General features: G+C 32.6%; 1 non-coding gene across 1 annotated transcript; it reads left to right on the top strand.

Annotated features, from left to right (window-relative positions):
• Positions 1 to 13368: 13368 nt before the first annotated feature.
• Positions 13369 to 13440, top strand: TRNAQ-UUG (transfer RNA glutamine (anticodon UUG)). The gene has a single exon. It is a non-coding gene; the product is annotated as a tRNA-Gln (tRNA).
• Positions 13441 to 14074: the final 634 nt, after the last annotated feature.

Here is a 14074-nt window from a genome sequence, read left to right as displayed (position 1 = left end):
GAGTGTGTTAATGCGGGACTGTTTTACTTCAGTAGTACCCTCGTGGGCAACTTCTAAAGCGTCCCACATTTCTTTAGCTGTCGTGCAATGGGATACTCGATAGTACTCATCAACACCAAGTGCTGAAATTAGCATGTTTCGAGCTCTCCAATCACACAACCACTTTTTCTCATCTTTCTCATTCCAATCATCTTCTGGTTTAGGTACTATGGCGCCAGCCGCATTTGTCATAGTGATTTGAAACGGACCGTTTTCAATGGCAGCCCATACTAACCTATCCACAGAATTTATATGAACTCGCATGCAGTCTTTCCAGTAGCCATAGTTTTCACCGTTGAAAATAGGCGCTCTATTATACGCCCCCTTTGGTTCAGAATCCATACTGTTACAGGCAGCCACAGAGCACCAGCGAACCGGCGCTCTGATACCACTTGTTAGACGGTGTGGCTAGTGATCGAGAGGGGGGGTGAATAGATCACCTCTTTAAAATTAACGGATTTAACGTTTTATCAGAGTTTTCAAAAATGGCGGAAAAATCAGTCCCGAATCGACTTCCGTCTATTCTGAACCGCTACTAGAAAGCCGGACACACAAGTGTAATTGCTGGATTTTAATGAGAATGACAGAAACAATTCACACCAGAATTTTAACTAATTGAATGCACTTATCCTTAAAGTCTATTTCCAATGAATAAAATCTAGCTAACCGTTTTATCAAACAGTTGGTGTGTGTGTGATCGTTAATGAACAGCAATGGAGTTTGATTAAAGTTTTCTTGCCACTGCTGTCTTGAAAAAGAAGCAATCACCACACACTAACTGATATTGCGAAAACAGTTTGAAAAACGTAAAGAGGAGTAAGGTAAGAATACGATACGCAGAGATTTGGTAAGGAAGTTCCCCACGTCGTCCTCGCGTGTGGGTACGTCTCCCTCTCAATTTCAAATGAAATTGAGAACTTTGATTATCAATTATTGCCGAATCCGTTGATACAAGGTTTTGATACAAAGACAGAATTCTAAACTCTAAGAACCTCTTCTTGTATAAACCTTCACTTGATCTGAGCACGATCAAGATTTTCCTGCACAAAGTTGCAAACAATTCACCGGTTCCACGACCTGCTTGCGAAATCCCCCGATCTCCAAACGCAACGCTGCGGCTGAATGTGTTCTGCAAATGTGACTCCCAAACCCTCAAGAACACTCCAGTTCTTGAAGGACAAACCAGTAGGTTTTTCCTAGAAACCCCCTTCAATCTTCGACTCAGCTAGATCCTCGATCGTTCCACTGCAAACCACAGCTAGATCCTTGATCGTACCACTGAACGTTATCTCGATGCTTCTTTAATCCAAAGAACAAGAATTGTTATGTGTAAATGTTCTTGAAGAAAAGTGATTGAGAAGATGAAGAAGATGAAGTCTCTTTCAGGTTTCTATGTGCTCTCAAACAATTGCTCCAACACTGCTTTTTGATCTGTGTTCAATTGTTTCCCTCAATGAATTCGTCATCTCTTACTGCTGTCACAACCTGTCTTTATATGCTGCAAAACAGTTGCTGTTATAACAAAAAACCGCTTTATGTATTGATGCATAGGAGTGTGTATCGATGCATACTGTAAGTTGTGTGAATTTTTGGTGAAATCAATTAATCATGTATCGATGCATAAATCGTATGTATCGATGCATGTGATTTTTACACTGATATGTATCGATGCCTGATGCGCATGTATTGATGCACAGGCTGTCTCAAGTAGTCCTGTATCGATGCAGGAATCGCGTGTATCGATGCACAGAGTTTTTGGCCTTCTATGTATTGATGCATGGCTCGTATGCATCGATGCATACTGAACATAAATTGTTTTGTGATTAATCACAGGCTACATGTATCGATGCAAAGGCTCATGTATTGATACATACTGATATAAAATGCATTTTAATTGTTATTTTAAGGGAATTTTCAATGTAGATTTATATGTATGGTTATGCAACAATAGAGTGGGATGAAGGACAAAGTAAGAACACAAATATATCATGTAATGCAATGCACAACTAATTTGGATGATGATCACACAATTTGCTATCATTAAAAGTTAATTCAAGTTAAAGAATTCTTTCACAAAGGACAAGCTTGTGTGTGGGATGTTCAGTTTGAATAAAGTTTCCAATAGATGAAGGAGAGGTTGATATCGGTGCCATTTTTGATATTACCATATGCGAGTGAATATTTTATTGTGTATTGTGATGCATCTAAGATGGGTTAATGAAGTATTCTTATGCAAAAGACTCAAGTTATAACATATGCTTCAAGACAACTCAAGACTTGTGAGAGGAATTATCCTACCCATGGTTTGAAGTTGACAACAGTAATCTTTGTGCTTAAAGTATTGAGACATTATCTAAATGGTTCGAGGTTAGAAGTTTTTACCGATCGTAGGATTATGAAGTATCTGTTTGATCAGAAAAGAGCTGAATATAAGGCAAAAGAGGTGGCTAGAAGTTTTGAAGGACTACGATTTTAAGCTGAGTTACCATCCTTGTAAAGCTAATGTAGCCGAAGATGCATTGAGTAGGAAATAATTGCATATGTTAGTGTTAATGGTTAGAGAAATAGATTTGATTGAACATTTCAGATATCTTAGCTTAATGTGTGAGATGACACCACAAAGTGTGAAATTAGGTATGCTGAAGTTGACTAGTAGCATACTAGAAGAAATCAAAGAAGGTCACAAGTTAGATTTGGGATAGAATGATCGATTAATGTTGATTCATCAGGGTAAAGAAATGGACTTCATAGTATATGAGAATAGGATTATGAAATTTCGGGACAAAGTTTGTGTGCCAAAATTTCCTAAGCTTAAGAAAAGAATTCTAGAAGAAAGTCACAAGAGGAGTTTGAGTATTCATCCTAGAGCCACGAAGATGTATCAAGATCTTAAGAATATGTTTTGGTGCCCAAGTATGAAAAAAATTGTTATCGATTTTGTGCATTCGTGTTTGACTTGTTAGAAGTTGAAGATCGAGCATAAGGAGTCGTCTAGATTCATGCAACCTATGAGTATTATAGAGTGGAAGTGGGATACTATCTATGTGTATTTTATGGTGGGTTTGCCAAAGATCACTAAAGGAAGTGATTCGATTTAGGCTGTTGTGGATAGACCGACTAAGTCAACTTATTTTGTTCAGATAAAGATCATTTACCTATTGCAGAGGCTAGCAGAGATCTACATTAGTGAGATTTAGAAGTTGTATGGTATTCCTTATAACATTATTTAAGATAGAGATCTAAGGTTCACGCCAAGGTTTTGGGAAAGTTTGCAAGAAGCCTTGGGAACCAAGTTGAGGTTGAGTTCTGCTTACCATCCGCAGACTGACAATCAGATAGAAAGCATTATCCAGTCTTTGGAAGATTTGTTGAGGGCTCGTGTTTTAGAGCAAGAAGATAATTGGGATAGTTAATTGTCGTTGATTGAGTTTATATATAACAACAATTTCCATTCTAGTATTAGAATGACACCTTTTGAAGCTTTATATGGTAGAAGGTGTAGGACACCTTTGTGTTGGTATGAGTCAGGTGAAAGTGTTATGCTTGGACCATATATTGTTCAGTAGACTATCGAGAAGGCTAAGATGATTTTGGAAAAGACGAAGGCATCACATAGCAGACAAAAGAGTTATCATAATAAATGTAACACCCTAAAACCTACACTTAATATCATAAAATAAAGTAATATGAAGCACATATTCACATTTAGGATGTTACTCATCATCAAAAATACTTGTTCTGTAACACATATTCAATAAAATAAAACATTCACCTACACCTGTCATCCCATGCTCACCTTCACTTAGGGTATTATCACAACACAATTTCATCCCTAGACATGCATCAAATTAATATAAATCTCATAAATTTACTTTACTTAAATTAAAACAGTCATGGCATAAGCCTCCACGATCAACAAAACTTAAAACATTGAGAATGTATCATCCAACTCTCCATTAACAAAATATAATGATAAAATAAACAATGTTCATCCACACAATATTATATATTAGATTAATGGAATCTAGAAACGCGTAAAAACTGAAAAGATAAGAATAACCTCAACGCCATCCTCCAACTCTAAGTAGTTACTCATCTATTTGCTTATATGTACCCCGAAGAGGAGCACAAATCATCACAACAACAACAAAGGGGTGAGAATTCACAATAATAAGATAAACGACATAAGTTGCAAGGTAGAATCACAACATCTACATGCATATTCCATCAAACATACCAACACATTCTCACATCCAGCTCATCATCATAACATCGTAATCATACATCAATCATTTAAACTTATGCAATGAGACTCATAACATCAACTAGACTCATATGCATGTGGTACTGTATCATCAACAGTTGGTTCACCCAGGAATCAAATTTACCATGCTCGAACTCTGAATTTACCCTGCTCGAATTCAGGACAAGTCACAAATCCACCTTGCTCGGATTGCAACTTGCCTTTTTCATCAACAATGACGACATAATGAATGCATGTCACAATACGTCAATGCAACAACAACATAATATTTAAAGTCTTCTCCCAACAATAAACAAAATATGCATTAACTCAACGATAATAGTTCCCCTCCCGAACTATCATCCCACTACAACACTCACAGTTCAACAACATAACTCATGTTCACACAACAATCATCATCACAATTCATATAAATTAACACAACATCATCACATATTTAAATTCAATAATTATATTATAACTAGAAAATTATTAATAATTGAGTAAAATTGTATTATTACTCAACAGCTTGAAAATCAACCATACATGCTCAAAACGTCTCAACAAAGTATTTTTATTAATTTATTATGTATTCTTAACTCATCAAAGATTATAACAATATATTATACTCAACATAGTTCTCAAGGAACTCTAAACAACTCAACAACAATATCTGCATCTCTAAAATAACTCTAAGGTGTTAAAAAATGCTCTACGACCAACTCTTATCTATAAAAATAATTCTTATGAACTCAATTCATTGTTTTAAAAACTCTATTGATAACTCTAAATAATAAATATCTCCAACTAAACTCTAAAATATTATAATCTATAATATTAAACTACTATTATTATTAAATAAAATAAAACTCATAAGATGTAACTCTAAACGACTCGAAAACAATCTCTAAATATGTTATAGTTACTTAAAAAAAACATGTCTTTAAATTACTCAATTGACAACTCTTGCACAATTGAAAATGACTCAAAATAGTCAACTTAACCATAAAATCATCAATAGGTTAACTCACTATTATTATTACTTGTATCAGACTATCAACAACGTAATAACCCTTAACACCAAGACATACTAACACAACTCTAAAACATATATGAATTGCTCAAATAGTAACTTTGACAACTCTAAGGTAACAAATCTCTCTCTTAAACTTATTACCACAACTTTAAAACTTATTAGAGTTGTTCAAAGGCAACTCTAAAATATATCAAACAACCAATTACACTCTCACAATTCTAAATAGCTCAAGACTACTCAATAACAATTATAAACTCATCAAACAACCCCAAAATTATGCTTCCTGCTAATCACACATCATATTCCAACAATTATTTAAAATATCAAATGGAGTCGGAATCAAGTAAATGAATATGTTCTGAAAATATTAGAGAGTATATTTTAAGAATATGATTTTTATTTCAGGATTTAATATACCAATAGGTCCAGTTTAATCAAACAATAAGAACGACTACTAGTAACGAGCATAATGTTTTGCATGACTTCAAAATTGCGAAAAAAATTATATACTTATGAGAAAATTATGAAAATTTCTAATTAAAAATATAATTAAACACTATTTCCGACGCACTTAACTACACCTCAAAATAAGTTACAGAACACTAGTTCTATTCGTTTCAATTTTGTCATATCGCAAATATTTCTTGCATAAACTCTAAAACAAAATGTTTGACTTCAAAATAGCACGAAACATTATACAATCATGATAAAATTATGAAAATCTTAGTTTGAAATATAATTAAGGTATCTTTTTAACGCAATTGACGATATCCCAAAAGGACTTACGAAACTCAGTTATGCCTGAAATAAGACGATCAATACTCTTCAGTTTTTTTCTATGATTCCCTTATGAAAATTTCACTCTTAAATCTAATTTCTTTGACCTAAAACTTTATCCACTCCATTCTAAACATGTATTATCATAAAATCATATTATTCTAAAAACCTTCAAAACATCAATAATGACATAATCAAGAAAACAATTCATAATAGAATATTTGACACATATTAGTATATGAATTGAATCATCAAATTCATCACATAACAACACATCATCACCAATTTCAGAATTCAAATCAATCAAACAACATCCTATTGGAAGCTAATGACTCCTTAATTCTACCTCTTATGCATATATCAGTTATTGGATCAATTCTTCCTCTTACTTGATTATCCCAACAACGGTTGAAAACTTCTTTCTTGATGTTCTTTTTTCCTAATCTTTTTTCCTTCTCTTTCTCAATTACTTGTTCTAATATTTATCTATGTTTTCTATGTTTTCATGTATCGATAGAAAACTCTCCATAGCCTCTCAACTTCCTTTTTATAATAACAAAAATCCTTAAATTGGATTTCTCCATTGTACCCTCGCTTATTCACAAAATTTCCACCTTGTTCTTACCCTTCAAATTCTTTATACTTTTATTATTTTAATCTTAATAATAAAATAATAAGATATATAATAATATACTTAGGATAATTGTATTTATAATTATAATTATTACCCAACCTTAATCCTCTCTTACTCTTTTATCCCCTCTATTTCTTACAATCCTACTTTTGGCCCAACTTCTCTATTTCTCATATTAAATTAAATAAATCACTAAATAATATTATTTTAATTATTAAATAATTATAAAATAACTACAATTAAGTTCTATTCACCTCTACTCATTCTTTACACCCTCATCTCATAAACATACACTTTCACCACCCCAAATTAAATTAATCAACACCACATATAATTACATAAAATATGAGTAATTCACAAATAATTCGAATAAATAGAATAATCTAAATTGGGGTGTTATAATAAGCGAAAGAAAGCTCTTGAGTTCCAAGACGAAGATCATGTGTTCTTGAGAGTCACTATAATGATTAAGGTTGGTCGAGCGTTGAAGTCACGAAAGCTTACACCTCAATTTATTGGTCCTTATCAGATCCTTAAGAGAGTTGGCAAAGTTGTCTATTGAGTTGTGTTACCACTGTCTCTTTCGAACTTTCATAGTGTCTTTCATGTGTCACAACTTTGGAAATATATTCGTGGTCCGTCCCATGTAATTCATTTGGATGATGTGCAAGTGAGAGAGAACTTGACTGCTGAAACATCATCCTTGTGGATTGAGGATCCAAAAACGAAACACTTGAGAGGTAAAGAGATCACTTTGGTAAAGGTGGTGTGGGGAAGACCTATTGGAGGAAGCACGACGTGGGAGATGGAGAGTCGGATGAGAGAGTCATGTCTATAGTTGTTTCCTTCAGATAATTTTCGAGAGCAAAAATTCTTTAAGCGGGGGAGAATTGCAACACCCCAAATTTTGATTATTTAATTTAATTGAGTTTTGGAGTGTTTTGAGTTATTTAACTGTTTTATTTAAATTGTTGAATTTTTGATAAGAGTTTTATTATAATTTTATTTATCTAAAATAATAGGAAAAATGAAAAATTGAGCTTTAGGGAGGAAATTAGAATTTAAATTGAAATTAAGGAAAACAGTGGAATTAGTGAGAATTTAGGGGAGTTAGTAAATTAATAAAAATAATAGGGTTTTATTCAAATAGAGATGAGAATTAGAGTTATGGGCTGTTTAGGAGAATAAGTTGTCCGTAAAGTTAAATAGAGCCAAAGTAGAGTGGGAAGTAAGAGAAAAGAGAGGTCTCATTGCTGTAACTTGAAGATTGTTGGGGATTCGAGGTAAGGGGGGGGGGGATGTTCACGTTATGGGTATTTAGGCATAAAATATAGAAATGATTCCTTATCCTTTTCCCCTTTTCTTTTAATTTATTTTATTGATGAAATTGTTGAATCTTGAAATGGTTTGTACAAAACCTCTATTGATTTATGTGATATGCTGTGAATTTCGTGTTGTATTGGTGACTGATTTTTGTATGAAATTATATGTGCAAATTTAAGTATTGATGTTCATGTTAATATGCTTTAAATTAATGAACTTGTTAATGGTTTTGTAGTCAATCAATGACATAAATGATCAATCTGTGCGAAATCAATGTGATTAATGATGTATAACTGATGTACGATGATTTGATATGAGTTTTGGGTTATTTGGGATCAAAATCAGAGCTTTAATAGGGCTCCAATAGAGAAAATGAAAAAATACGTGTTCTGCACAGTGGTGACGGGCGTCACCTTCATGACGGGTCAACCGTTATTGAATTGGGTTAAGCTAACGGACGCCAGTGACATGACAAACTGACCGTCATGGCCTCAGGGATGGGCTCCTTGCCCATACATCATCATGATGATGAGTGTGTCTGAGAGAGGTGTGACAAGCAAGCGTGACGACCGTCATGCTTGGAGGGCTGACCATCAGCCCTTGTTTAACCGATTTTGGGTCGTTCAACTTGAATTTTCGAGTGTATTATGTTCTCGATGTTTATTCGATGTTGTTTGATAATATTTTCTAAGTTTTTATGAGATGTTTATATAATTTAATTATCATGTTGAGTTTTAGGTTCATAGAGGAACTAGTTACGAGTATTGGAGTTTGAGGTTTGAGGTGAGTATTGCATTTGTTTGTTGCATTCTTGCATCATATACATCAAAGATAGGTAAGACTTCGGTCCAGTGTTGAGTCTCAGGTTTATAGAGGAACCAGTGATGAACTTCAGGTTCAGAGAGGAACCAATGACAAGTTTAATGGTTTAGAGAGGAATAGGGTTCAGAGTGGAACCAATGACGAGTGGATGAATCAATAACATACATAAAAAATCCAAAAACCTAGGGGCGATAGAACGGGATCGGCCCGTTGGCCATGTCCTTTTTACCCGCACTTTAGTGCAGTGCAGGCCAAGAATTTAGACCCTCACCCTCTAATGTGTCTGCCTTGTTTTCTCCGCAGACTTTTGCAGGCACGAGCATTAATATAAATTTTTTCATTTTTAGGCTTAATAGTTTGAGTGCCAACAGACTTTCCCCGCCATGCACTCAATCTTTTACGGGTTGACCTAAGTTTTAGGCCCTCATCCTCAACTATGCCCGCCCAATTTTTTTCCACACTTTTGCGGGGTGGGCCTAAACGGGGCGGGCATGCCCGTTTGCCACCCTTAAAAAACCTTGGTACCATATGAATTGGAGTAGAGGAGATGAATACATTGCATACATAACTGCATTTTTGATTGATCATTGTTATGGATGATTTATGTGATTGATGATTGATATTAATTGCACTATCATTATTGTTTTATTCACCACTCACATATATGAATGAATTATCACCCCCTGTTTGTTTGTATGTGTTATTCTTTACACTTGTGGTGTAGATATCCAGGTAGATGAACCTGAGTTGTTGTTGTGTTTTGGAGGACAACATATTAGCCTTCTTTATTATTTATCGCTTTTGATTTTAATTATTTTCCACTTGTCGCTCTGATAGTGTAACACTGGGTTGGGTTACCTTTATGTTTTGTGTTTTGAGAGTTGTTGAACTATTTATTTTATGATTTGAAATGAAGTTGATTTCTAATTATAAACAATTAAAGTTGAATTGTTGTTATTTATTTCCGCTGCTATAATTTGATAATCGAGAAAGACGTCTATGCTAAGAAAACGTGACACTCTTTTTTTGAGTAAATTTTCCATATTTTTTTATAAAATAAGTGTTTGGGACTTAGGATGTTACATTGAGACCGTTCATGAATATTGCATAATGAAATGTTTTGAACCATTAGTATTTATTTTGTTTGAGGACAAACAAAAAGATAACGTGGGAGAGTAAGTTCTAAACAAAAGGTAAAATACGTAGGCATTTATTGATTTATTTTATAAGCAAACAATAAAAAAGTTCCCCAATTTATCAAAAAAATATGTTAAAATATTTGTATGAACTTTTTAGCTATGTATTTATTGAGAACACAAAAAGACTAAGAAAACATTAAAATGCATCATTAACGACTAAGCTGGCACCAGACTAGCTAAGCCAGAAATAGGCAGGAAAATCTGGACTAAGTCAGAAACAATCACTAGGCTAGCTAAGTGAGAGGATTCTACGCCTAACAAGCCTAGTAAGCTTAGGCAGCTAAGCAAGAGGAATTTTCACCAATCAAATACTAACTAAGCGGGAGGAATTTACGCCCAACGAGCTCGAGAAGCCAAATGTCACTCCAAGGCTAAGTTGTTTCATGATGAAATAAGGGTTTGTTTGCTAAGCAAGGCGGTGGTGCATTGAGAGAGTTATGGAAGCCACGGTAATTAACCTGTCAGACATGCAAGCATCGCGTGATGAGGAAAAAAAAGTAGAGCAGGGTAGCCACGATGGGCGAGGAGGCGTGCAATGGGTTAGGATGCCAATCCAGAGACTATAAAATATGGGCTTCCAATTCCGTTCTAAGGGTTTTTTGGTTGACCGGAGGAATACATAATTGGAGTTGGTTCACTCTAGTCTTACACGAGAGGATAAGAAAGGAAGTGTTGCTCAAGTGATATGACAGATCCTATTTCCAATGTGACGTCTCTAGAAAGACCAACTATTACGCTAACCATGAGTAAGCATAGCCAAGATTTCTATTATTGATGATTAGATGTAGTCATTATATTCATGTACTAAATATGTCATGACATTTTGTATAAATCTACTCATGTTGTAATATTGGTGACTCTTTAATCTTAATGCTTATTTTAGCTTTGCAACCTAAAACTTATTTTCATGTTGTGACCTGATATTGAAAGGTGTTGGTCATTACTAGATCCAATATAATCACATATTGAGTACTAACCCTAGACATAAGTATAGGCACAATATCCACATGTAGTGTAACATGGTCGATGTGGAGTCTCTCAACTCTACATTTGTTGGGACTTAATGCTATATGTTAGCTAATGGCCTAGCTTGTTGCCGGATTGCCTGTTATTTATGTATAATCTTGATTTTAAATATCTATCTATCTATATCTATATCTATATCTATATATATCAATATCTATCTATCTATATATATCTATCTATCTATCTATCTATCTATCTATCTATCTATCTATCTATCTATCTATCTATCTATCTATATATATATATATATATATATATATATATATATATATATATATATATATATATATATATATATATATATAAACTATTAAATCAGTGAACTTTTTAAAACTAAACCTATTCCTTAAGAATTTTCATTAAGAAAAGTTAAGATATTTGTTAACTTATTAACCTCAACTACCACTAAAAGTATTTCTCGAACTTATGCAAGTTATTATAATTTAACAATGTAACTTAACTAATTCTATCTTCGTAATTATATATATATATATATATATATATATATATATATATATATATATATATATATATATATATATATATATATATATATATATATATATATATATATATATATATATATATATATATATATATATATATATATATATATATATATATATATATATATATATATATATATATATATATATATATATATATATATATATATATACACACACACACGTGTGTAAACTCAATAACTATACATATACATATTTACGGATAAAATTTTAGTTTTTCTTTAAATGTGAGTGAATCTAAAAAAGTATAATTCATTACTACCATGTCTTAATGATAATAATTAGTGTCCCAACTATCACGATTCTCATTGTGTTTATAATATGATATAAAAATCGATCACCATTAATATAATATAATAATTATATTTAGAATATATAAATATATCTAACAATGTCTTATTAACAATAATTAGTGTTCCAACAATCATGATTTTCAATGTGTTTTTGGTTTATAATATAATATAATCCCGCTCACCTTTAATATAATATAGTAATTATAATTACAATTATATACATTCATAACATTTGCTAACAGAATGCTCTGATAATATTTATATTGTAATATCACTTATGACCTTATTCATGTTCATATTCATATACTTTTCTTTCATTATTATAATCTATGAAATTTATCCTTAACTACTAAACTTGTAATTTTATTTCAATTTAACTATAACTAGAATTTAGAGACTTAATTTCTAAATATTAATGATAAGTTCTAAATATTAATGCTAGAACTTAAATACATAATGACATGTCCATTGTTTCTCGTCATTTCTTTCCTTCATCTTATAACACTCAAATTATTTATCTTCAAACTTCTAAGGTTTATACGGAGATTTAACCTCAATGCTAAACATGATTAAACAATAATTCAATTAAAGGTATTTAGAATGATTTCTATAATATCAATTGCATTCATTAATTAATCATAAATAATTTGAGTGACATTAAAATAATAAACTTTCCAATAATATATTAATTTTACATTATTTTTTTAATACAATTCATGCCATCAAATTCAGAATTTCCTAGACTTGGTTATACCAATTTAAATCCGGCTAAATCAAATCAATTTTCTGCATAATTTTGTAAAACAAAACAACCAACTTCACCATAGTAAAAGTATAATAAAAAATATAAAACCCTCCATCATATAAGTTATGTAAATTATATTTTAAATGAATTTGATCTCATCCCAATTGGAGTTTTCTAGTTCTACTTCTATCATTTTGAAACCAACATGTCACAATGATTTTATGCATAATTTCTAAAACAGAACAATCAACTTTACAATAACATAAAATACTGTAAAAGTATGATAAAAATTATAAAACTCTCTAGTATTAAAGTTATGTAAATTAAATTTCAAATGCAATAGTCTCATCCCGACTGGAGATTTCTAGTTCTAGTTATATCAATTCGAAACTAGCTATGTGACAACAGTTTTCTGTATAATTTCTTAAACAACACCGCCAACTTTTATCTAATTTGTAATAGGTTTTTAGGTACCAATACTAAGTCAAAATTAACAAAAACATATATTTAAAGTGAAGGTAATCAAGTATAGTTTCCAAAAACAAACAAGAATTCAAAATGATGCTAGTAAAAAATATTATGGTCAAAATAAAAAACGTGTTGAATATAAAATTTATGGAATCATAACACGGATGGAAAAATATCATGTCGTTATGCTTAGGCTCCATGGTTCAAATTCTTGCAAGACCAAACTTTCATCATCTGGTTCTATGGTGTAGTGGTTAGCACTCTGGACTTTGAATCCAGCGACCTGGGTTCGACTCCCGGTAGGACCTTTTCTTGTAATTAATCAAATCCATATTAGTTTAAAGTTGGGGTATTAGATGGTGCCAAGGCCATTTTGAAAGCATATTGCTAAGATGGTGTTGAGTAAGAGGCATGAAGGTGGATCTTCATAATAGTTTTCACAAATACTAAAATAGGTGAGGATGAGATGACAATCTATTTCCTTATGGGGTGAATTTCTTCATGTTCAGGCAGCAAGGTCATACCTCAAGGATGGGCATCCACTTGCTCCTTTTTCCTCTTGTGCTACATCCACTTGCTCATTAAATCAAAGACAATTATTCTTCATGCCAATCATCTTGATGATGGGACTATAATAGAGTATTCAAAGGAGGTGGTTAAAGCCTTGGACATCATTCGAGATATCGGTCGAGGATTAAGTCTCGAATTGAATATCCATAAACCTGAGATCTTTTGGCATTCGTGTGATGGTAGTAAACTTTGTGGGGGAGTTATTCCATTCAGACATTGAGAGGACGACATTGGGGATGAAGCTTCTTGGAGGGTATATTAGTCGATATGAAGGCTTTATCGAGGGGTTTTCCATGAAGAGCGCGACCAGGGTTATTGAGCTAATGCATCTCTTGCCACATTTAAGGGATTCTCATAGTAAGCCTCTTCTAC

Source organism: Lathyrus oleraceus, chromosome 5 (genome assembly GCF_024323335.1).
Source record: "Lathyrus oleraceus cultivar Zhongwan6 chromosome 5, CAAS_Psat_ZW6_1.0, whole genome shotgun sequence".
Classification (NCBI taxonomy): Eukaryota; Viridiplantae; Streptophyta; class Magnoliopsida; order Fabales; family Fabaceae; genus Lathyrus; species Lathyrus oleraceus.
The sequence above is the reverse complement of the archived record's forward strand: the minus strand, read 5'-3'. Positions and strand labels throughout refer to the sequence as shown.